Below are 23,190 nucleotides of genomic sequence, written 5' to 3'. Positions count from 1 at the left end.
GGAAAAAAGATTAAGGAAGATGAAGTGTGGTTTGGGGGTGCGTGTGTGCTTGTTTTCCTCGTCTCTTACGCCCCTTGCTCCCCAGCAGCTCTTTGCTTGCACCCTAACTCTTCTATAGCTGTAATGGCTACAACACACACAATTTTATGCTTGTCTTGTTACCCCTGAGCTGAAACATTGCCTTTGCCTAAACTCTAAGCTAAAGTTAGGTAAGTGTGTAAGAAGTATTTTGAAACTTGTGAATTTGGGAGTTTAAAGAGAATGTAATTTTCTAGGGGTGTGTGCTGTCTTGTATTGCTTCATCAGCTGTGATCCCCAACTGATGCTTTTTTAGCAAGACAGAGGAAAATCTATTCTAATGGCTTTTGTAGCACTGATTGTGCTGACTCAGTGATTCTGTCTGCAAAGTTAATTGGAGAAGATATTAAATTGGGTGGAATTTGAAGGATCTAAGCCTGAGCCCCTCAGGCTTCACACGGAATGAAACACATAATCAGCTTTCAGTAAGCACAGGTTTTCATTAATCATAAACTGTAGGCAAAGTTGGAGCTTACAAATTTAGGTCTTTTATTGTTGTTTCATGTTAATGACTATTATCTCTTTTTCCTATTGTATATGACTCTCAGCAACTGTGTTAGCACAGATGGCTAAAATCCCTAGCAGAAAAGTAATCAGCATTTGTGAGCATGATGCATTCAAAATAAATGACAGAGGAGGAAAAATGCATTGCTTTAGAAATTAGGAAGCACATTAAACTATAATGATGCATGTAAACACCTCCAGGAAAGCAGGCTGCAGCTTTGTTTTCAATGCAACTCTAACTTCAATATATGTAACCTTCTGTTGAATTTGTTGACAGGACAGGAAGCAAGTTAAATTAAAATTGGAGAGCAACTAGTTTAATATCACTAATTTGGAATGTTCTTTTTTTTTTAAAGCTGAACAAAATGTGATAGAGCTGGCATAGATTAGATAGTACAGTGAAGAAAAACAAAGGACACACTTTCCTACAGATCCTAATTATATTTTAACTGAAATGTGACTAAAAGTTACAGCTGTTCACAAGCACTTCCCTTTGATCAACATGTGTAATATATTAACTGGAGTTACCAGCAGCCTTGGATTTAAACTCACTATGAACTGTTGACTTCTTAATCTGGAAACAATAGACTAAGAATTGTTCATAAACCCATAGTGGGGGTTATGGGAGGTACACCACTTGGGTTGTACCACTATGGCACGTCAGCTGCCATGCTTCTCACTAAGAACTAAGTGACTTGTGGTTAATTTCTTCAAATTACAAGACATATATTGCGATGATAATTCCTGAATAAGCAAGTTAAAGTATTATAACCTCTCACCTTTTCTTTAACTTTGTTAGCCATAGCCTAAGTTAAATACTACAACTGAATTAATGCTATAAACTGTGGGCTGGATCTAAATGTCATTAAAGCCTAAAGCTTTACTGTTGGTTGGTGTTAGGTGTGGAAATTGTCTCCATGGTTGGTGGCCTGGAGAAACACAGCAAGAAGAGTGACAGGAAGGCCTTGGGAATGAAACCCAGGAGTTCAGATTTGTGTTCCTTTACCTAATAAATAGTAATGAAAGCAGTTATGAGCATCGACTTATCCTCCTGCTAGCATTTATTACCAGTCATGTGTCATGGTAACTGATGGAAGGTGGTGCACAGGTATGTTATGGCGGTTAAGTGTAGATGTTATGGTGGTTAAGTGTAGATATGTCACTCTTTACATGCACTTGTTCCTATTCAGTATTCATCAACATAACTTCCTGACCCCTTCTTCCCCACCACCCAAAAAATTGTTCTATAGTAGATGCATTGTCTGTTTTACAGCTACTTCTGAGATTTTTCACAGGATTGTCTTCCCAGTCTCTTTGGAGCTTTCATACCTCTGAACAACTTAAATCTATATGTCATCATGTAAGAGTAAATGGGCATACAAATTACAGAATTAGTATACCTCTTGGGATTTTGGTAACATACAGAGTTTTATAGGAATAATTTTTCTAGCAGAGACCACTTCTTTGACCATTTTGCTATTATATCAGCACTCAAATTCTTCTACTATTTTAGTATTGTTTTCCAAGAAACTGAAGAAGAAGAAAATAATTATTAATACCGTTTTCCTAAATAGTGTCTTACGAAATACTGGTTTTAAACAGTCATGCTGTATAAGAGAAATTAAATGGATATTTGTCTTTTTGATCTAACAGATGTTAAGCTATAGTCCTACTCTCTGACTTTTAAATAATGGCATTTAATTTTGTTTTTAATTCAAAACTGGCACTCACTTGGCAACTCACCACCAGAAATTTTATTTCCAAAATATGTGTGATATGGCTTATTCTTTTATTCTGGGTACAGAGAGGAAATTTCCAGGATGTGGGACTGTTGCAGCAGTCTCATACATATGCACATAAGAGCAGCAGCTATGTAGGGGTTTGTTTTTGTTATTCTTTTTTTTTATTATTCTTTCCTAAAAACCTTTCAAGGCAAGCTTTTTTTCACTTCATGCCCACAGCGTGTCCTTTCTCTGTGAGGTCACTTTGCTTAAGCAGCTTCTACTGTGTACAGAGAGGTTCTGCAAACAGAATATGTTTGCAAGTCTAAAGCAATTATTTATTGGCTAAACATGCAGTAGATAGCTAGAACTAACTTGCTGCTACGTTAACCATCCCAATGAGACTTGAGGTGAGCCTTTGCCAGGCAACCTGTCATCAGTCAGGTGGAGAAGTCAGCCTCAGTGTTTCTCGAAACAGGCTGAATCTCGTTGTTGTTGAGTTGCTGTCTTCCAGTTTGATGTTAGGGGTTGTTTCCCCCCCCCCCCCAATATGGATTTATACCTTCTTGTGCTGCTATTTTTTCTATTGAATTCAGGAGGTGTCTCGGCAGCCTCACCTCTGTGATTTTTATCTTGTTAACTTAACTCTTTCCAGTTTTTCACAGATCTTTCTCACAGCATAGCAGTCTTCTCAGGCGTATGAGGCAAGGTTGCACTGCAAAACTGTATCAAAATGAAGCCTTGCCTCACAGGCCCTGCACCTTTGTCCCTGGGAGGTGGTTTACAAAAAGTTCTGGTAGAGATTAGATAGAGTGAGCTGGACTGCTTATTTTCAAATATGGAAGATCTTAACTGCTGTTCCTTCCCTTCCAGATATAGGATTTCTCCATAGGCAAATACTTCTGTGAGTCTTGTCTTTTAAAACCTATAGCTCTGAACAAATTCTACTGCCCAAGCACTTGGGCTGTGATAAGACGACTGTTTTGGTTAAGAAGTTGTAAGTTACAACTTTCTTGAAAATATTTGTGTGTTGCCTATTGTGGAAGAGTTCTTAAGAATGGGAATGGCTTATAGAACTCATTGGGATCAGTCTTGCACTTTGATCAGTTTTTATTCTCAGTGGTTCGTTCTATGCCAGTATTTCTGTGACTCCCACCTCCCAGAAATTCTTCCTTGAAAATGGAAGGTTAAAAACAAGTAGGTATCGAGATACATGAGCTATGTTTCATGTGGAATTTTTGTAACCTGTACTCGATTGTAGTAAAACATCCTTACGAATCTGAAGACTCATAATTTTCATATAAATTTATCTGGATGTTCCATTTAAGAGAAGTCCTGAATTGGCATGTCATATGTAAATATTTTATACCTGTCAATAATACGTTGCTGCACGTGACATTAATGGTTCACTGTATAATACATGATTTTTGTCTTTTGATATTCTTCATAGTCTATTACCAACCTCTTTGAATTCAGGTATCAAGCAAATCTGTTTAATTTGTTGATGTTAATTGTATACAGCACACATGTAGACATAGCAAGCTGAATATACAATCTATGTATGTGTTCTAAAAACTGCTTAGAGCCATTTTTGAATTCCATTATCAGGCTGGATTACAAATGAGGGAAAAATAGCTTACTGCTTTGTTTTTTTAATTTGATAGAATGTCTGAGCAGACTTATAAAGAATCTACAATATTAAAAAAGTTTTCTATGTAAATCTTAGCAGACCCCTTAAGTTGCTCCTTAGATTTCAAGTAGTAACACAGTAATCTTGTGTTAGCAGCCTGCAGATGCTGTTAAATCGTAGTAAAGCAATGCTTATTCAGTGAACTTAAATATATAGAGGCTGATCTAGAGAGACCATACACATAATAAATAAAAGTTTATTTAGAAAAAAAATTAAAGGCAGGAGTGAAGGATGCAACCTTGACTTGTACTTGGGCATTTTGGATTGGTCACAGTTATTGTAGCAGTGAAACTCTCCAGATGCTTTTAATGAGGGCTATTAATTCTATGTTCTCTAATGACATTAATTGTCCAGTACAGAACACAAATGAGTTGCCCTCTGAGAGAAGCTTCATGCCTTGTTACAATCTGTGTGAAAGTACTTTCTGTCAGTTACGCAACTGTTGGGTTTTTGGGTTGGTGGGTTTTGGTTTTTTTTGACTTGTTTCTTGCTGATAATGGTGTATAGCAACACGCAAACACAGCAGATCGTGTTAGTATCTTGATTGCTATGTGCTATGGATATCAAGAAGTTATGCAAAGATTCATGCACATTGATACTACATTCTAGTTAAGAAAAGATTCTTGCACATTAATACTGCTACATAGAATGTAGTATTAATGTGCATGAATCTTTGCTTAACTTTGCTATGGAGTTTTTTTTCTTGTGTCACTTAACGTGCTCATGGGATATACAGAATTTATAGAAATAATTAATGAAATCTATTAGAACCTTCTCCCTCTCACTATGAAATCTGTAACCAAAAATTGTGGTTAAGGATTAATGATTCATCAAGACATCTTTTGGCAGTACTGCTTCCTTTACTCTTGTGAGAGTAAGGACATTTTTACCTTGAGGCCATACAGAAAATATTGTTTCAAAACTCTTGTCTGGATTCTGGTCTGCTAATTGTAGAGCTGGTCACAAACTCTTAGACCAAAAATGTGCCTACCCTTCTCAAAAAAGGTCAAGAAGCATCTGTGTTGAGTTAGCCTTGTGAAATTCAATCCCCATACAAAGAATGTTTTCAGAAAGATTTATCAGACTTCGCAGACTAGTTCAAATTGACAAGAGGTTGAGTATTGTACTTTTTTTAAGCTTTGCCTATAGCGCTTTCAGAAGTGCTCTAACGCTTCCATTTAATGGAAGGAACCGTCTTAAGTAGCTTGGCGTTACATAAGACTACAGGGTACAGCTGACATAGTTGCCGCATTGACTCCTAAGAGAAATGCTTGCTTGGCAACCTGGATTGTTTTATTGGGTTTTTGTTTTGGGGGTTTGTTTGGTGTTTTTTTTTGCTTTAACAGGATCAGCAGTAATTTTTCTATGAAATTAAATATTTAGCGTAGCTTGATCAAAGAGAAATTTAATGGCTTTTAGGTGAATATAACTGGCTTCTGCTTGGTTTTAAGTATCACGTCTGATTTGGATAGTCACCCTGGTTGTAATCACCCTGGTGCATGTAGCATTTGTAGGAGTATAATTTTCCTTTTCAGTGTTGATTTTATTTTGAGAGATTTGTATTAGATTCGTTTTTCCCCATCTAGAAGTAAATGCAAGAGGCAAGGACTGATTGTTAAAAATGCAATTATGTTTAATAATAGTTGGGTAAGGTTTTTTGTAAAATATAAAATTAGAAACTTTATTGTTGTGAGCAGAAGTCTTCCTCTTGAAACAGTGGGGTTTTTTTTCTTTTTTTTATTTCCTTTTTTTTTTTTAAACAAATGTGAGATAATGGGAGATCAAACTTAAAGAACATCCACAAGAGGAGGTTTATGCTGCCTTCCACTTTTTCTCCAACAACTAAGTAATTATGGTACTAACATAGCATTTAAGTGAAAAATTAAATTCCCACTTTGAAAAAAGCGAGACGTGTTTCATATGTCGCTTTGAAAAAACCAAGACACTTGATTTCACCTTTTCAGAGTTGATCTACTTTAGACTAGGGAGAAATGCATTTTTTTAATCTGTCCTAATGAAGCTGTGTTAACCCCATGGGTTTCCATAAGAAATGTAAATACTAGTTGGACAGAATTATATTAGTATGATGCACTGATTAGGGAAATGGAGCCCTAGAAGTGGGTCTCTAGCAAGCGGGACCTTGAGATCCAGTTTGTGTTCCAGTGAGTGTTTAATACGTATCTGGAGGGGGAAAAACCTAAACAGATAGAATACTTCTCACCAGAATATTCTAAGGTATGGAAATCAGAGCATTACCCTTGCAGATGGAAACCCTGAGAAGATGCAGAAGTTTGGGGAATTGCATCTCAAGATAAAAGTACTTAACCACGAGGTTATTGATTAAAAAAAGGAACTCCCATTTAATGAATTTTGCATGTTGGGTTTTTTTGTGGCTCAAGTTGCAAAAAGTTGCAAGGCAACAAAAATGTTTAATAGCAAATACCCTAGCCAAATCTTTTAAAATGAAGATGTTTGTACTAGAGTGAACAACAAGATGCAGTTAGACATTACCATTGTAGAGAGAGTTACGTATTTGCAAATGTATGCGTGTGAGTAAACTGTCCTGTAATCTTACAGCAAATGCTGGTAAAATGAACTTCATGTAATAATGCAAGTAGAAAAACTGGTTCCCATGTCTCTTAATTCATTGAGCTATACATCACCAGGAATTTCATTTCAAATATCCATGCTGCACGTACCCATTGGCTATATAGGTAAAACAAGAAAGCGTTTGTGTTCGTGTTGCACCCTGTTTTGTTTCATTTTGGTTTTTATTTCATCCAGGACCCAGAATTGTGATTTGCAAAGAAAACATTTTGGGTTTTGGTTTTGTGTTTTTTCTTTTTCTCTTCTGTTTAGACCCTGAATGGATCATCCCAAGGAAAATGAAGTTTAGTCTTTGTCCCAGAACTCTCTCGTAACTGTTTGATTGCAACTCTAACAAAGGTAAACACAGAAATGATGAGAAATGATAGGGAAGGAAACTCCTTGTCTGCTTGCTCTAGATACAGTGAGATGATGAATGTCGCTTGTAGCGCTCCCTAATGATTAGGGATGATGGGGAAACTTGAGACTGTTACAGGTAGTAATGTGGCTGCATATCACAGCCATTTAATGGTTGTGTTTTCTACAACAGATAATCCTTTTTTGATAGTCGTAAAATACAAGACTTCCTGCACATTTTTCAGATGAGCAGGAGACTTAAGCTTAAGAGTCTCCTAGACTGACATACTGTTGACAGAAATAATTTGAGGGTGATGTAGTAGAGCAAAATAGCCTAAATGGACAACATACGAAGAATAAAGTATTTTGAGTTGGCAAGCTGCTCAGGAAATTTTAGTTCAGAGGACGCTGAACAGTCTGTTAGAATACAGCAGGCTAATTAAGACTCTCAGGTAGTGAATCTTTGAAATCAGCATCAGTGTGAAGCCGACTGTTCAAGATGCTATGCAGTGCTTTGTAGGTAAATCTGTCTCACTGTGTAATCTTAATAAGATCTTGCTTTAAACACTTGGATTTAATAGTGTCATACAGTGGATGTGAAAGGCTGACTTCAAAACTCATGACCTCCTCCCAATGATATGATGTTGGATATTGTTAAGCCTTTCCTGAAATGGTGTTAAATATGCATTGGTTCCTGTGATAGGCTTAACCACATGAAGGTGAGATGACAAATCAGCTGGGTAATTCCAACTACATATTAACCTTTACTCACTGAAAAGCTCCCTGAGAAGCTGTTAACAAATTCAGAAGATAATGCCTAAACGCTATTTAATCATAAATGTTTTAGAGCAGGAGAACACTCTTGTATATATTATTTCAGATATGCAGCCAATATATTTTAGCCTAGTTTCATAGAATCCAGTCCTTTTTTCACTGCTGATATCTTTTATTTAATTAGTATTATGTAACTACCTGTAGGTATGCGGGTCTTTGGGTGTTTTGTTTGGTTTTGAGGTTGGTTTTTTTTTCACCTAGTAGTGATGTGTGTTGTACTTGATTTGGTTCACATAGTTTACTGGATAGATGGCACTTGGCTTAGTAGACCCTTACGGATTTGTGTTTCTCTGGGATGCAGTGTAGCCACTGGGTTTGCTTCCTGAAACACTTCACCGGAAGAGACCATCTTTATAGAAGTGAAGAGAGTTTGTTTTCTGTCTCTGCTCCATCTCTGTTCTCCATCAGCTGTTGATCTCGGGGTGATAGTCAGTGGTTGGCATTTTATGAAGCCGTGTGTGGGTCCTAGGCTGTAAGGGCTGGTGCAGGCTGTATAGGTTACTGAGGGACGTTAGCTGGATGGCACCTCTCTCTGGAGATTGTTGTTTATGGAAGTGGCACATCCCTGGAAGAAAAGTGGCATTGTTTATTCTAAGTCCTAGTCAGGAAGGTCTGTTCTGTATGACAAGTCTTCACGGTTCTCAAAGTGGCAGCTTCTGCCTCTTGCAGCAGGTGCCTATCTCTGGTATTCCCTTCCACATCAGTGCAATAACCTCCACCTCCAGATGAGATGGAACGATGAACAAGCTTTTCTCTCTGGTATAGCCAAAGGCAGTGGTTTCCTCTCTTTGTAGTTACGAGCCTGGATAATCACCCATTTTCTTCCAAGTAAAGGTGTAAACTCTGCTTTGAAAACCAAGGGTATGATAATTAACGCAATATGTACCAGCAAATTGCTAAAGACAAAATGAGAACTGCAGCAGGAAGAAGGAAATGACAGGGGCTGTATAGGTCTGCACAGGTAAGTGGTTAGATTTACTGAGGAAAAAAATTCTGGATATATTAATGAGAAAGCAGCTGACTGGTGGGTAGAGACTGCTTGTCCTCTTGCACCAAGCTGCAGTCCCTAAGAGAAAATTAATAGCATAGCTACACAGAACGCTGTTTGAGGATTTCATCAGCACTTCTGTGAAGTGCTTCAGATTAAGTCAAGAGTTCAGGTCTCAAATCTTGTGAGCTAAAGGTAGGCGCAGAAAAATGTAGATATTCAGCAGATAAGGTACAATTTTTGCAATTTGTAACAGTTGCAGACAACTCAGCTGGCAATTAGTTACTATTATGTTAGACATTAATCATGAAAATGTCTCTACTGCAGTAAAGGTATAAGGTGTTCAACAAAAGGGACAAACCAATCTGCTTTGGAAAAGTTTATTTTAAATTTTTCATTAGTTGTAGGGTTTTTTGAAGGAGTTTTTTCGTTGTGTTTTTTTGTTTTGTTTTTTTTAATCTAGCTTTTTAAAGTTTTTAACTCATGCTGTCTGGGTAGAAAATCTTTTCTTCTGTGTACACCTGTCTGGCATAAAGCACGCTATCAGAATTTTTGTGATCTTGATCTGACCTAGAGTGGTAGGAGTCTGAGTCATTTTCTGAGGTGTTGAAAGTGCTCATCCTCATAGTATTAATTTGCACAGGTATTTCCGGAGAGTTTTGAGTGGCTGGATAAAGCAGAGGAAAAACATTCTTAACTGAAAGGCAAAACAACTATTTTCAGTAGAAGCAAAAATAGTCTAATCTCATTTTCTTTGTCTCCTCTTCTTGATTGTAATAAACGCATAGGGCAAGAGAAAATTTAGCTCCATTGCTTATGTACCTATGTAGCATCTTAGCAACTAATTGTCACACTTAACAACAGGATAAAATTAAAAAAACACAGTGATATGAAGAAAAATTTCCAGCTGCCTTCTTCAACTAATGCATAGAAAATGTCATGTAAAACAATACAGAAGAATACAACCACATACAATCAAAATGAATTGATTTACTTCAGAGAATGAATATGGTAACTGTGGTTTTGATTGATTTTTTTCTATTGCTGAGCATATGCCAAGTATGGTTTTCTTGAGCTATTGAAATACTGCCTCTGCATAAAAACAATTTTGATTGAGTTAACAATGGAGGAGAATTTTTGCCAGATTTGGGATAGCCATTCCTTTCTCGAATTATTTATTTTGCAAATTTCTATTGTTTTGTGGCAAATAATCAGTCACACTGAATCTATATGGGCATGAATATATTTCTGTGCCAAGACTTGTTTCCGTACAAGCCAGCTGTTTGAAAATTTAAAACCATAAAGATCCCCTTAGCTTATTAGTTAGAGCTTCCAAACACAGACTCTGTGTCTACCCTTTAATTAGGGGAGGGAATTGGATCAGCCATATGTATTGTGCTAAGTTTGACCGTAGTTGATAGTTCACACGTATCTTCTGTTCCAAGATTACACTTAAAGCCAGAATTCTTATTTAGAGTCTTAAGAACACTATGTACAGAATGAAAAAAGGAGGAAGAAGACGGTAAAACCTGATAATGTTAGATTAGCTGTCCTCCGGACAGAACATTTATATTTTAAATAAATTCATGTTTTGAACAGGTGAGTAGTTGATAGGGAGTTATTCACCCGTCTGTTTCCTAAATACAGTAGCTAGGATGGAGTTACAGGGGACCAAGAGAGCTCTTCAGCAAGATCATTTTCAGGAATCTAAATTTAACTTTCACTCCAAGCTTCCTCAGAGTGGGATTTTTGAGTGTATGTCAAAGCTTGAAACTGGTGGCAGCACCAAAATTACTACTGTGAAAGTGGGGAAAAAATGAAGAACTGTTTGTTTAGACCTTAAGGCATGGCTTCACAATCTCCTGTGAGTAATTGTCGTTAAGTATGTAAAGTAAATAGATAAAAGAATTATTTAATCATTCCTAGCAGCTACCCATTTTTTTTTCCCCAAGTGTGGGGGAAAAAGCCAGAGGTCACTGACTGATTGTTTGGTTGGGTTTTTTTTTTCCTAAAATGGTATGAGTATAAACAGACCTAAACCATTTCAAGTTAGGGTTTAAAGGCAGCTGAGACTCAAAATATAAATTGTGCATAGTGGAGAATACATCGTTTGGTTCATAAGAATAGGAAAAAAGAGTTTCCCTACTATGCTGGTCACACAGTTTCCTTTAAAAGACATGGACGCACCAAAAATTTTTAGCGTTTTTCTGTAGAATGAGAAGAAAACCACTTAAATGCCTTTCTCTTCTACTGGATTATTAATTTTTATTTTATAGAGAGCTCTCAAACAATATCCAGTATACTCTGGTGCATTTGGTTTTTTGTTTGCAATTTATATAGTCAACTGAAACATAATTTATAAAAATAACCAAAATCTGTGTGCCACTGTATTCTTTGTGAGAGCAAATTCGTAATAGATCTTATGTAAAGGCAAAAAAATAATAATTTGTAATTAACCAAGCATCCAACTTGAATTTTCCCTAAGAGGGATACAGCTGCTGATCTGTCCTCTAATCCTTAAACCAGGATAAATTTTAAATCTGCATCATAATTCTTCAGGTTAGTTACCATGGTGATTTCTATCACTGTTTTAGGGGACAAGATTTCCATGGAAACTGTTTTTATGTAGTCTTGCTCTGTGTGTTGTCATCGCCTTCCTAAATAACATTTCAGTCCATTGGTTAGATTTGACCAAGGTTGTCTTTGGGATGGTTATCTTTGGGGTAATTGGTTTCTGGCAACTTGTTGGGTTGTGTATTGTACTTTGTTGTTGTTTGTTTTAAAGGCACAGCTTGTTTTAGGAAGTAGCAGACTGTAGAGTTTACTGGCAAGTTCACACCTTTTTCACAGGTACCTTCATTTCAAGGTAGCTATCTGCCTGTGGTTCTATGGAAGGACAGATGTAAATGGGAAAGGAGCAAAAATATTCTGCTGTGACTTGCTGTTTGAGCCGCTGTGCTTGTGTGGAGAGCAATTTAGGGGCTAAATGGGCACATTTGTAGTAGTCTCTGGAATGCAATATTACTGCAGATAACAGGGCAGCTCAGGATGCTGTTTAAAGCCTTTTTCTTTTTTTTTTTTTTTTTTTTTTTTTTCAACCTCCGAAGTGGAATTGGTCTCTTTCCAGTAATGAAGTGTGATTAAAAGAAGAATAAATGATGTGATGATTGTGAGAAGGGTGGCATGGGGTGGATAACCACAGCAGTGAGAGTAGCATGTTGACTAATCAATTCAGTTCCAGTTCACATCAGTGAAGTCTACTCTGAATGATCAACAAGACTTGAACAAGTGTTAGGAGAGCTCTGGATTGCTCTGCAGGAGCAATCATTTAAACTTTTAGCTTGCTTTCTAAATTGACAAGAACTAAATATGCTGATAAGTTAGGATATAATTGGACTATAACAGGGTGTGTGAAAATAGTCTTGACAAAAATAGATTTTTAAGATTTGTATTAGTGATGGCACTATGATGCAATCATTTCTAGCAGTTCTAGTGATTCTGACGGCTGATACTGTCTTCTGATTATGCAGTTCATTAGCATTGCAATATCTAAGCATAACGTTTTTTTAAAGAATTATATTGCAAAGCAAGCCTAGAATAGCTTTTCCCTCTTATTTTCATGGTGTATTTTTTTGAAATCTTGCAAGTTTGGGACTAAACAAGCTTGGTCAAGCAACAACATGCAGCTCTACAGTTGTTCGTTTGAAATTGCTAAATGAAAAAAATATGCATTTGTTCTCTAAGAATGTGTGAAACTGGCACAATGGTTGAGCTATGTTAGCTCTATGTTATTGGACTTGATAAAAAAATGATACTTTGGCTAAAGTGCCCAGTTTTTCTGAGTAATAATACCAGATTTCCTGTTGAATTTAATATATGTAATTCAATAATAGTACATCTCAATTTTACATTTGGATGGCCTGACCTGGCACAGCCTTCCTACATGTAATTTTAATGAAATTGTTTTGCTTATTATACATGTTGTTTTGTGAAAACAAAACTATAAGTACAACCTATTTCTGACCCTTAATTCTTATCAAGTTTCCCTAAAGTCAAAGAGACTGTCACAACTCATGATGTCTTCACAGTAATGGCGATGCTGTTCTTTGTAGAATTTTGGGAAAAACTTTTTCCAGGAAAACAGAGGTAATTTAAGTTGTTCTAAGAGAACACACCATCCCTTAACTTGTGAACCACAAATTCAAACTGAAATAATTTATTTGGAACCACGCAGGGTTCACAAAATGGCAAGGAACAATTGAAAATCCTGCTAACCAAAAGTCTAGAATAAAGGTGCACAGGAAACTTCCTAAGTGGGTCTGTGTTTTTTTTTTTAAATATATATTTTAAAGTTACCTAGGCGAACAGCATATATGATCTCAATTTGACATGTTGGTTTCACGTGGAAGTAGTTCAACTGCTTTCAGAGTAGCCATGCTCTTGCTGCTTTTGACAGTTTTATCTAATAGTCATCCTTAAAGAGCTCTGCCTGGCCAATGCACTAATAGGAGGAGATGTACGAAACATGGACCTGATGGTAATTCCCTCTGGGTTTCATGATTAATACAATTTGCTCTAGGAATTAGCCATTTCCTGCAGGTCGTCTTGTCCAGTGATGCTCCCTTTTTTGCTCAGTGATGATTCTAGTCTTCATGGTTGCTTTCTCATCAGAAAGTATGTTAATTATCATTAAATACAGAGGAGAAGCTTTGAGTGCCTAGACATGAAGATGAAGCCCTGTCTTGGGCTTCTTCATCTTCTGATAGCAGGTGTCATTGGCCCATTGGAGGACAGTTTCATGTATTTATGTTACCTCAGTCTTGCAGCGTATGAGTTAGGGAGTTGCTGAGCTTTGTCTCTTAAGTGCAAGCGGTCTGGCAACCAGGAATTTGTTCTGTTGTATTCTTCTCCTGTTGTTTTCTTGCACATCCAGGCATAAAGTGACAGTTCTAGATGCTGAGTATATTTTGAAAACACAACAAAATATACACTCTTTCTTCTAAAAGTAGCTTTTTGTTCCTTTATGTTAACAGGCAGCATATTATTCATAACACGTAAATTCAGTGCAAAATGTCATCTTTTCAGAATGTAAAATGAGGAGACTGATTCTGGAGTTAGTGTAGCACTGTAACTGTCAACAAACTCAACAGGGGTGCCAACTAGTGTCAGTATACCTTGGTTTAGATGTAAACAGTGTGAGGGGAAAAATGCATTCTGAAATTTCATTGTTGTCTTTTTGCCTTGTAATTTGATCATAAATATAAACAAAAGCTTCATATTTAGGATAAGTACCAGAAATGAAACTATCTTAACCAAAACTGGAAGTAAAAAATAAGCTAATTGCTCCTTCTTTATCCTAACAATGACATAAAATGTCATTCATTTAAAAGAGCAATTCCCTTCATTTATTTAAAGCTTCACTAAGATGGGGTAAAATGTCTCTTCTGCTCTAACAGAGGTGCTTCCCCTGCCTCCTCCGCACCAAAAAACCTTCTGAAACCAGCAAACAAACCTTCTGCTGTTCACTGTGCTTTCATCCTAAAATCTAGAACTATATTAAACCAGCTCTTACATCAGGTAGTATCCAGATCATCTAATGGAAGCTGAAAAGTTTGTCTTTACTCAGAAAGACTGTTTGTACTTGGTAACTGTTAGTTTGATAACTAGGAAGATCAGAATGGCTTCTTAATGCAGTCTGTGTGAAGATTTCTTACCAAGTAGGAACTGATTTATTAATTGCTCATAGACATAATCTTATCACCATGTTGCACAGCGTTTATTTCCACATGGGTCCTAAATGTATGTTTTTAATTTGGTTGAGATCATCACAGTTCTTGCAGAGAAACAGAAAACAATTTGAGTTGGGGTGGAATAGAGAAATTTTTCTTTGGAAAGAAATCACTTCTTTACCTTCTACAAACTTCATGGGGTTTTTGAATAATTGTAATCTTTAATTTTGTTATTACATTTTTAACAAACTTTTGGTTATATAGTTGAGTGTGTTTACTTATTATAATCTCAAAATATATTTTAGTTCTTTTATAACACAATTTGAAGACAGATTTTTAATAAAGGTAATGTTCTGGCAAGGAAAAACATATAGAAATTATTTCTGATTTTTTAAGAGCACTGTGATCTCTGCATATCTAAGATTACTGGGGAAAAGTTGAGAGTTGTTGGGGGCATGAAATAACTAACTATTTTGAACTGTCAGAAAAGTAAATTTAATGAAGATATACTGCATTTCATTTTTAGAGCATTTTAACCGGGATTTTCAGCTAGAAATATTGATCTTACAAGTTGGTTTTGAAAAGCCTGAAGGGGGAAAAAAAAACCCCAAAACCAAAGCTCTGTTCTTGAAAGATAGTTTAAACTTTCAAAACACCTCTCAAAGACTTAGTGCTCAGGTCATGGACAGAACTGCAGATGGATACCAAGTGTCATTGTTTTAAAAGTTTGGAACCTATACAGAGGCTTTTGTTCCATTGAAATAATAGGAGAGTGTTGCCAAAAAGTAAAATGCAAGCTGCAATTGTTTTACTGCACCTGAATAGTCTGGTTTTTTACAGTTACTGAACTTTTAACCTACTTCCTTTCTGAAAATAGGTGTCATGATTTAGACACTGTTCTGCAAGTCAGGAGTTAAAGGAGAGAGACGGTAAGGAATGTATTAACTGCTGTGTCATGGTACGGTCCTTGATGAAAAATAATGAAAAGATTTGATTTGCCACTTATTAATGGCCATTTCGGCTGGGATATAATTATTTTCATACAGTGGTAATATTGACAATAAGATACTTTTTCATTCTGGAAAAGCTGAATCGTAACAGTTCTGAAGTCTTAATTTAGATGAAACTCTGTATTTGGGTAGAGAGATATGCCTGATCTTAATACTGTAAAGCATGCATTTTCTGTGAGAAAGGAATTTTCGAGGTACATGAGTTGCAGTGATGACTTTGTTAGGAGCACTAACACTAATGTGTTTGGTCACTTCGCTGATGTTCAGCGTAAATACTTCCAAAACATTCGTTCCTATGACAGCATGCAGAATAAATCCTGGGGGAGATGTTTGGTGAATCTGAAATTTTCAGTGGTTTAAAGAGAAAACCAGTGAATCCATAAAGCTTCCTCTATGAGTGCGTGGATTTTCTCCTCGAGTCCCCTCTTCTGTCCTTCTCTGGGGTGCTTCTATTTCATTTTTTATATCACTCTTCAGGCCCAGCCATCCCGTTAAAATGAAATGACGACGGAGATGCTGGGTGTTGGGGTGACAGTGAGCTCTATACATCTAGTACTTTCAGACCTGCTAAAGAAATTGATTGTGTAATGCTCAAAGCTGGGTTGTGGCCAGTGGACAGCTATCAGGGGCTGTGTAGGCAGGATAGAAATAAAGCTCAGAGGTTCTGGAAAACAGTTACTACATATGGCAAAGAGTTTATCAATCACTTTGATAGAAAGTGTTTGTCAGCCTCTTGTCGCCAACATTGTAGGATTTTGGCTGCATTCCCAACTGCTATTAGATCAAATAACAGCAAGTGTCCAAAATAACCTTTTACCACCTTCCTTGGAATATGAGGTTCTGACAGTTTGTGTAGCTGGCTGCTGTGGCTTGTGCTTTGTCACCTGAGAATTGAATTGTCACAAATTATAGGATCATTTATATATGTTCAGAAAGAATAATTGAAATATTAGCAGGCAGATCTTGCTGTAAAAGCAAGACTTTAAAGGTCTGTTTATAATTTTTGTGTGTATATGAGGTAAAGGTAGATACTTGCACATTTGCATGAACTACTCTGAATAATCTGAGTGGATTCCATCTTTAAAATGAAATGATAAGGTGTTCTTATATCCGTTTGCATAGTCCCAAATAGAAAGGCTCATGTGCTGCATTATCTCTTTAACACTCCAGTTACATTGTATGCTGACATTTCAATAAGCATAAGAGAGCAAGTCCTGAAGAGAGGAGAACACAGAATTAGAAGAAATCTCTTGACTCATCCTTTGTTGCCAACAGTTATGTCACATAACATTGCATGATTTGTCTTGCCTTTCCAATTCAGAGGCTGTTCAGAATTTCAGTATTCTACTGACTGGCAGTCTTATAATTTACAACCTAAATGGTATTGATGCCCCTCTAATAGTTGTTTGTTCTTGCTGTGATACTGCTTTTTCCACTCCCTGATGTTTATCTTCCTGAAGCATTTGTAGTAAGTGACCACCGCTTTGCTCTATTTTGAGAAGCCAAAGCTCATTCTGGTTCTGCAATATTTTCCCATTTTTCACTTTTTTTCTTATGTACTGTGGCTACTGGCAGGACATAAATACCATGGGCGGATTGTTTGTAGCGATTTCTTTTAATGATAATAGTGAAATCTAGCCTGCAGTGAGGGGGAGAAATAGAATTCAGATTTCATTTGAGGTAATATTTTTTTACTCTGCATCAAAATTGTAAGTCCAGACGAATTAAGAAAGAGCATATGACATGAGATTAGTATAAGGTAATGGTTAGCTACTTGAACCATACTGGTAGCCAGCACTTTCAGTAATGGGGACATGGGAGTAGAAGGAAGTTGAGATCTTTGACACATATGATAGTTAATGTGTTTCAAAAAGCCATAGAAAGCACTGAATAGAAGTGTATTTTGTTTGTTCACCACTGTGTCCTCAGCACCCTGAATCTCTCCTGTCTGGGGCTCCTGTTAGGATGAGTGGTGGCCACCAGCTGAGGAGTGCTCAGGTTTTGGTGCACACAGAGGCTGCAGCAAGGGGAAGAGAGCATGTGCCAAGTCCTAGTCCCCACGGATGGGTCAGGAAGATGCTGGGTTACAGCTGATCTGTATGAATCAAATCCAGAATGAAAGCTGAAAGTCAAAAAAAAAAAAAAAAATGAAGCAAATAAGGAACAGAACTTACTATTAATCATGTTAGAATTAGGGTTTCTTAGGAAGAAGGGGCAATCTGTATTGTGTGGTGAGCGGTATAACTGTCTCTAGGCATAGTTCTGCTATGGCTGAGGCATAGTAAAGGACAAGATATCCTTTGAAGGACCTTTCAGTCCTACAATTGTCCTAGGGTTAAGAACTGCCAAAAAGGGTAAAAGGTAAAGTTACAGGTGACATTTTTGTTTATGCTTTTATGAAAAAAAATGTAGATGCTAATTTCCAAAAGAACCTCTAAGTATTATAGGACTGACTGATGGAATAATATCCTTCAGGAATTAAGCACCTTCCCCTCCATGTGATGATCTCTTCTGTGACTGAATTCATACTCTCGTCTTCTGCATAACATCTGGCTGGAAGACATTATGTGGCTGTTGGGAGCATCCTATTATATTATCTCAGTATTGTCATAACCCACATACTTCTAAAAAGCTTCATAGTCATGATATTTTTTCTCTCTTAATTTTTCAGCCCTCTTAGTTGTTTACTACTTGCAACTTTATCCCTGATGGAGAGCAGTATTGGTACATTGGAAAAGAAGCTTAAACTATCTCAATAAAAAGTAAATAACTATCTCTTCCTAATGTAAATTTTTCCCTAATCTGTTATTGAGGGGTTGGTTTGTAACCTATTTTAAGTATAGACAAAATATGGAAAATACTTGAGGAGGGGAAGAAAATTCACTTGGCAGTGGAAAAACGGCTTGTAAAAAATGCTCACTGAAGTGCTTTGTGTGACAGATGGGCTACGCGTCATCAGAGTAGGTTCCTGCTGACTCCGTCATGCAGCACATGGCTACACTGCATAGGCCTTACCTCTTTAAAGCAATTGCAAGAACTAACGGGACAGAGGAACAAGTGCAGTTTCTTGTAGCTATCTAGACATGTTGAAGCCACCTAATTAGCAAGTACCCTTTGATTAATTAACCCTGTGAAAAGCATCTGATACTTGACCTTCAGGTAGAGCAGAAGGACCTTACTGGTTGTGATACAGTCAGCAAGAAGACATTCTGGAAAGATTATGAATAAAGATTCCTTGTAAGTGGATAGTTTATATGTTGATGGCTTGTAGCAAACCATAACCTGGTATCCTTAGCCTGTCAGGCACTTTACTGTTCCTTGTGTTCAGCCATCCATCCCACAGACAACAATTAGCCTGTCCAAACAAAAACGTCGTCATGAGGGGTGTTTTTTGTTGTTTGTTCTTTTTTTTTTTTTAACACTGCCTGTCACCTTGGTCTAATTGCTAACAGGAAAATAAGAAGATAAGAAGTCAAATTTCCATTGACTTGAACAAGTTGTGTTTTAGAGCATTTTGGAAAATCCAACAAATAAGATTTCCCCCCCCCCCCCCCCCCCCCCTTAATAATTTCCTTTCTTTCACATTCCTCCTGAGATAAGGAAACACATTAGGATGTCAGTATATGTCTACAAAAACATCTATGTTAATTTGATCCTGCGGTGGTCGTCAATGTACGAAGACTTGTATATACTGTACTGTTTTTTTATCTCCATCCCTGAAACTGTTTTTGATACAGCATCTCTCATTAACATGTTTCCTTAGTGTTAGCAACAAATGAATATTCATTCTGAAGCCCCTACACCAACACCATGCCACATCAATGGCATCTTCTGAGATGCAGTGGGAGAACCAGGAGTAAAGTTCACCACTTTGGTCCACACTGTAGAGCCCTGTTGTTTACAGCTGAGTTGCATGCTTTCTGTTTGCACAATATACCTTCATGGATAGCCGTAGGAGTGCTCTGTGCAAAATAACTTTAGAAATGTGTCTCAGTATCTCTGGTTATTCAATGAAATATACTTGTTAATTGAATGGTAAGAGTAATGGCACTCATTACTTTGCATTTAAATGGTCTGCTGTGATAACTTTGTACATAAATCTGGATAGTAGCTGAAATCCTTCACTTCCAGGAGGTTGAGAAAACAGAGGTACAGTCTGCTCCCATGCCTTTTCTGGCTGTGGTGTGTTCTGACATAGAAGTAGACTTTGGCCCAAATGATGGCAGCACCCACATGATTTGATTAATGATCGCATGGTCCAGACCCATAGCTATGGTGTACTTAGAGCTGGGCAGCATTTGGCAGCAGAGGAATAGTGGGGAATTTAGTGTCCTGTAGAAGGGAATTTTTCGTAGTGGTAATGAAGTTTTGGTCTCGGAGATAAGGAGCAAAGTGGTGAAAGAGTAAAGGCCGTACCTTCTCATATTGCAGTACTGAAGAATCCACATGTTATTTCCTCAGTATACTTTATTTCCACTTAATTATTTGTCACTGCATTTATTTAAGAAGGTAATGTGTAAAGAAATAGAGCATCAAAAAAAGTTGGCAGGAAATTGAAGTGTGGAACAAAAAGTCGAATATAAGAAGCTAATATGTATTTCAGTTTTTCAAAAATCTGATCTTGAAATCTTCACCCATATAGGCATCCTTACCTTACCTTAAAAACACTACTAGATTATTCACAGGTTTAATAAAATCTAATTAGATCTTTGTAAAAAACCAGTGTTGTGTTCAGGATGTAGGCTGGGGTGTGTATCTGGTTTTGGCCATGCCTGCTTGCAGGTGCTTTTACTTAGTTGTTTGCACCTAGGACAAAGTAGAAGTTGACAAATTCATACTGATAAGATTGCTTTTCTCTATTAAAGAGGATCAGGCTTCATTGAAAAAGGAATTAACAATATCTTATTGTCTGGAGTGGCTGAAAATGGCAATAGGTATAAGCAAGCACAAATATGTGATGTTAAATCCAAGTAAGTGGTGTGTGCACAAACTACATTGCCTGTTTTTTTAATTAGCAACTTTAAGACTTACGCTGACATGTTTTGATGTGCATTGTGTCAGGTCTAGGAGAGGATGAAAATCAATATTCATTTGATAATGTCAACTAATTAACATGCAATAACTCTCATTTTTAAATAAATATGAAAGTATACCACTATTGCTGAAAATGTTTTCCCCACGCTTACCAGAAACTAGAGCAATAACTGTATTTCATATAGTGTTGGCTAAATTTTACTTACTAAAGTGTAACTGTACCAACTGGAATAACTATGATGCCAGTCACCAGGGGTTATTTGTTGTGTAAGTTAAACCTGTACAAGATGAAAAAATAAACTTGTTATGTCATCAAAGCCCCCAGGTTTCTTCTCTCAGATGGTGATACTATATTTTTCTGGCATACTGTATTGGGAACATACTTACTTCCTCAAGGAACTCGAGACGCACTTCAAAAATGGTTTATAGAAACTAGTTGATCTTTTTTCAAAGCTTTGTAAAAAGTGGTCAAATTTACTATACCAAGTTACTTTGTAAGAAAGTTTTACAAGCTTAGTCGTAATTAATATTTGTAAAATATAAAAAAATATTAATTTGAAATTTATAAGACAAATACTGACTCTGATAAAAGGCCAATATGAGGTAAATGCAGACTTACTATTTTCTTATACACTAGTGTCAATTTTCCATCACCTTACCTATATCTCATTAACTGTAGTAAAAGCAGAAATGTGTGTGTGTGCAACCACATAGAATTCTTTTCTTGTCCTGTTCCTGGACGCTTGCCTCCCTCCCACACACGCATATCCCAAAAGGTTGGGGAAGGTCCTCCAATCGCTTGCTCTATGTAAATACTTCTTAGCGATGGACTTTGCAAGAAAGCCTGCTGAGGCCTATTGTTTTTTCAGTGAGAGACAGTTTTGCCTGCTCATCTGTTTTCTTGGCCTGCAATTCTAACCTCATGCCAAAACTGTTACTGCTGTATAAATTAATGAGCACACGTTGTTGCTTCAGCTTCTCAAAACTCCATAATTGTGAATGCTAGACACTTAATTGAAACAACACTTGAAAAAAATTAGTTGCCTTCCCCAAATCTTTTTCATGACAGTGTCATTCAGAATAATTTCTGAAAATAATAAGAGCTTGTATCAAGCTTAACTTTGTGCAGCTTTTGCTTAGCTGATAGGATTGACTTAGATTTTTTTTTTTTTTTTTTTTTTTTTTTTGATAGAAGGATGCAATGCAGGTTAGTAGAGGCACTACCAAAATTCTTTGGAAACACTGGAAGTACCTCTGTCATATAAAAGAAGATTATAAAGAATGTCAGATGCCCTGTAGTTTTGTGTGGATTGTGTACAAGTTCTTGTATGTGTTATTTTTTCCTGGAGCATACTGAAAGAATGGAGTTTAATGCTTCATAGCATACTTCCTGCTTTCTCATCAAGTCCTCATACTTTGAGCCAGTTGGCTTCAGATGTTTTGATGCCACCAGCTTCTTTGTGACTGTAACCAGGACAGCTTAAAGTGCTCTCTTGTGCTTTGCAGAAATAAACCCCAACCCTTCAATAAAAGTTACTGTTCTCTCCTCTGGTCTTGCAGAGGTGATTCATATACTTGCAGTGTGCACAAATAGCTAAGTAGTCAATGAAGTCATAGGACAGGTCAAATATCCCCAAATTTAAGTAACGGTGTGAAAGTCTTTTTGAGGAACCAGGCATTTGATGGTCAATGCTGAAGATCAGAATGGAACCACTTGGTATTTTTCAGTGGTATGCACTCTGTACCCCATTGGAGAAATTAGTACTGAAGTCAGTTTGCTCTCAGGAAAAGAACAAGTCAAAAAATAGGTGACAGTCTGACCCAATGCAAAATGAGACCATTGAGCTATTTGCTATTTTGCTCAACTGCAGATAAGAAGGATGTCAGGAAAGCAAGCAGATACACCAATCACTGCTCAGCATGACTTGTGGGGTTTTGGTTTTTTGTTATGGCTTGACTGACTTCTGCTTCAGTATGGCAAAAGTAGTAACCAAGTTACAGCATGCAGTACTACAGCTTTTGTTTGATTATCTTTAACTGGCATATGAACAATACTAGTGTCCAACTGCTGTCACTCTTATCTGGACTATAATTATGTAGAAATATACCAGGTTTTTTTATTTGGTTTTGAATCAAGGAATTTTTCCATTGGAAAACCAACTCAGAAGGCTGGGAATGCTAAAGAATGCAGCCGTGATGCCACAACCCTGTGGGGTTTGCGCTCCCAAATGTTTGGTATAACACATGGCTATGGATTGTATTGACCTATACTAAATCACAAACCAAAGAGAAACACAGCTCAGGATATTTTCCTTTCTCTGAGGCATTACAAGGAGGAAGTACATGTTAGTATTGCCCCAGGCCTGCAAAATATGTTCTCATTTTTCCCCACTTAAAGATTGATGATTGTGATCTTCCCTACCAAATATTGTTTGTGGTTTTTGGTACAGTTATCCTGTCCACAGGCCTGTTTACCCTCTTCCTATTTTTATGGCCACCAAAACAATTCAAGATCAATTTTAATGATTTGAGAACACCTTTGCTTAGAAAAGTCTTTGATGACACTTGATAGATATAATAGGCCCACATCAAATATCCAGCACAGCTTACAACAGTGTCATGCTTTAACCCCAGTACAGATAGCTGGCGTAGAGAGACT

This window comes from Balearica regulorum, chromosome 6, assembly GCF_011004875.1.
Source record: "Balearica regulorum gibbericeps isolate bBalReg1 chromosome 6, bBalReg1.pri, whole genome shotgun sequence".
NCBI classification, from domain to species: Eukaryota; Metazoa; Chordata; class Aves; order Gruiformes; family Gruidae; genus Balearica; species Balearica regulorum.
The sequence above is the reverse complement of the archived record's forward strand: the minus strand, read 5'-3'. Positions refer to the sequence as shown.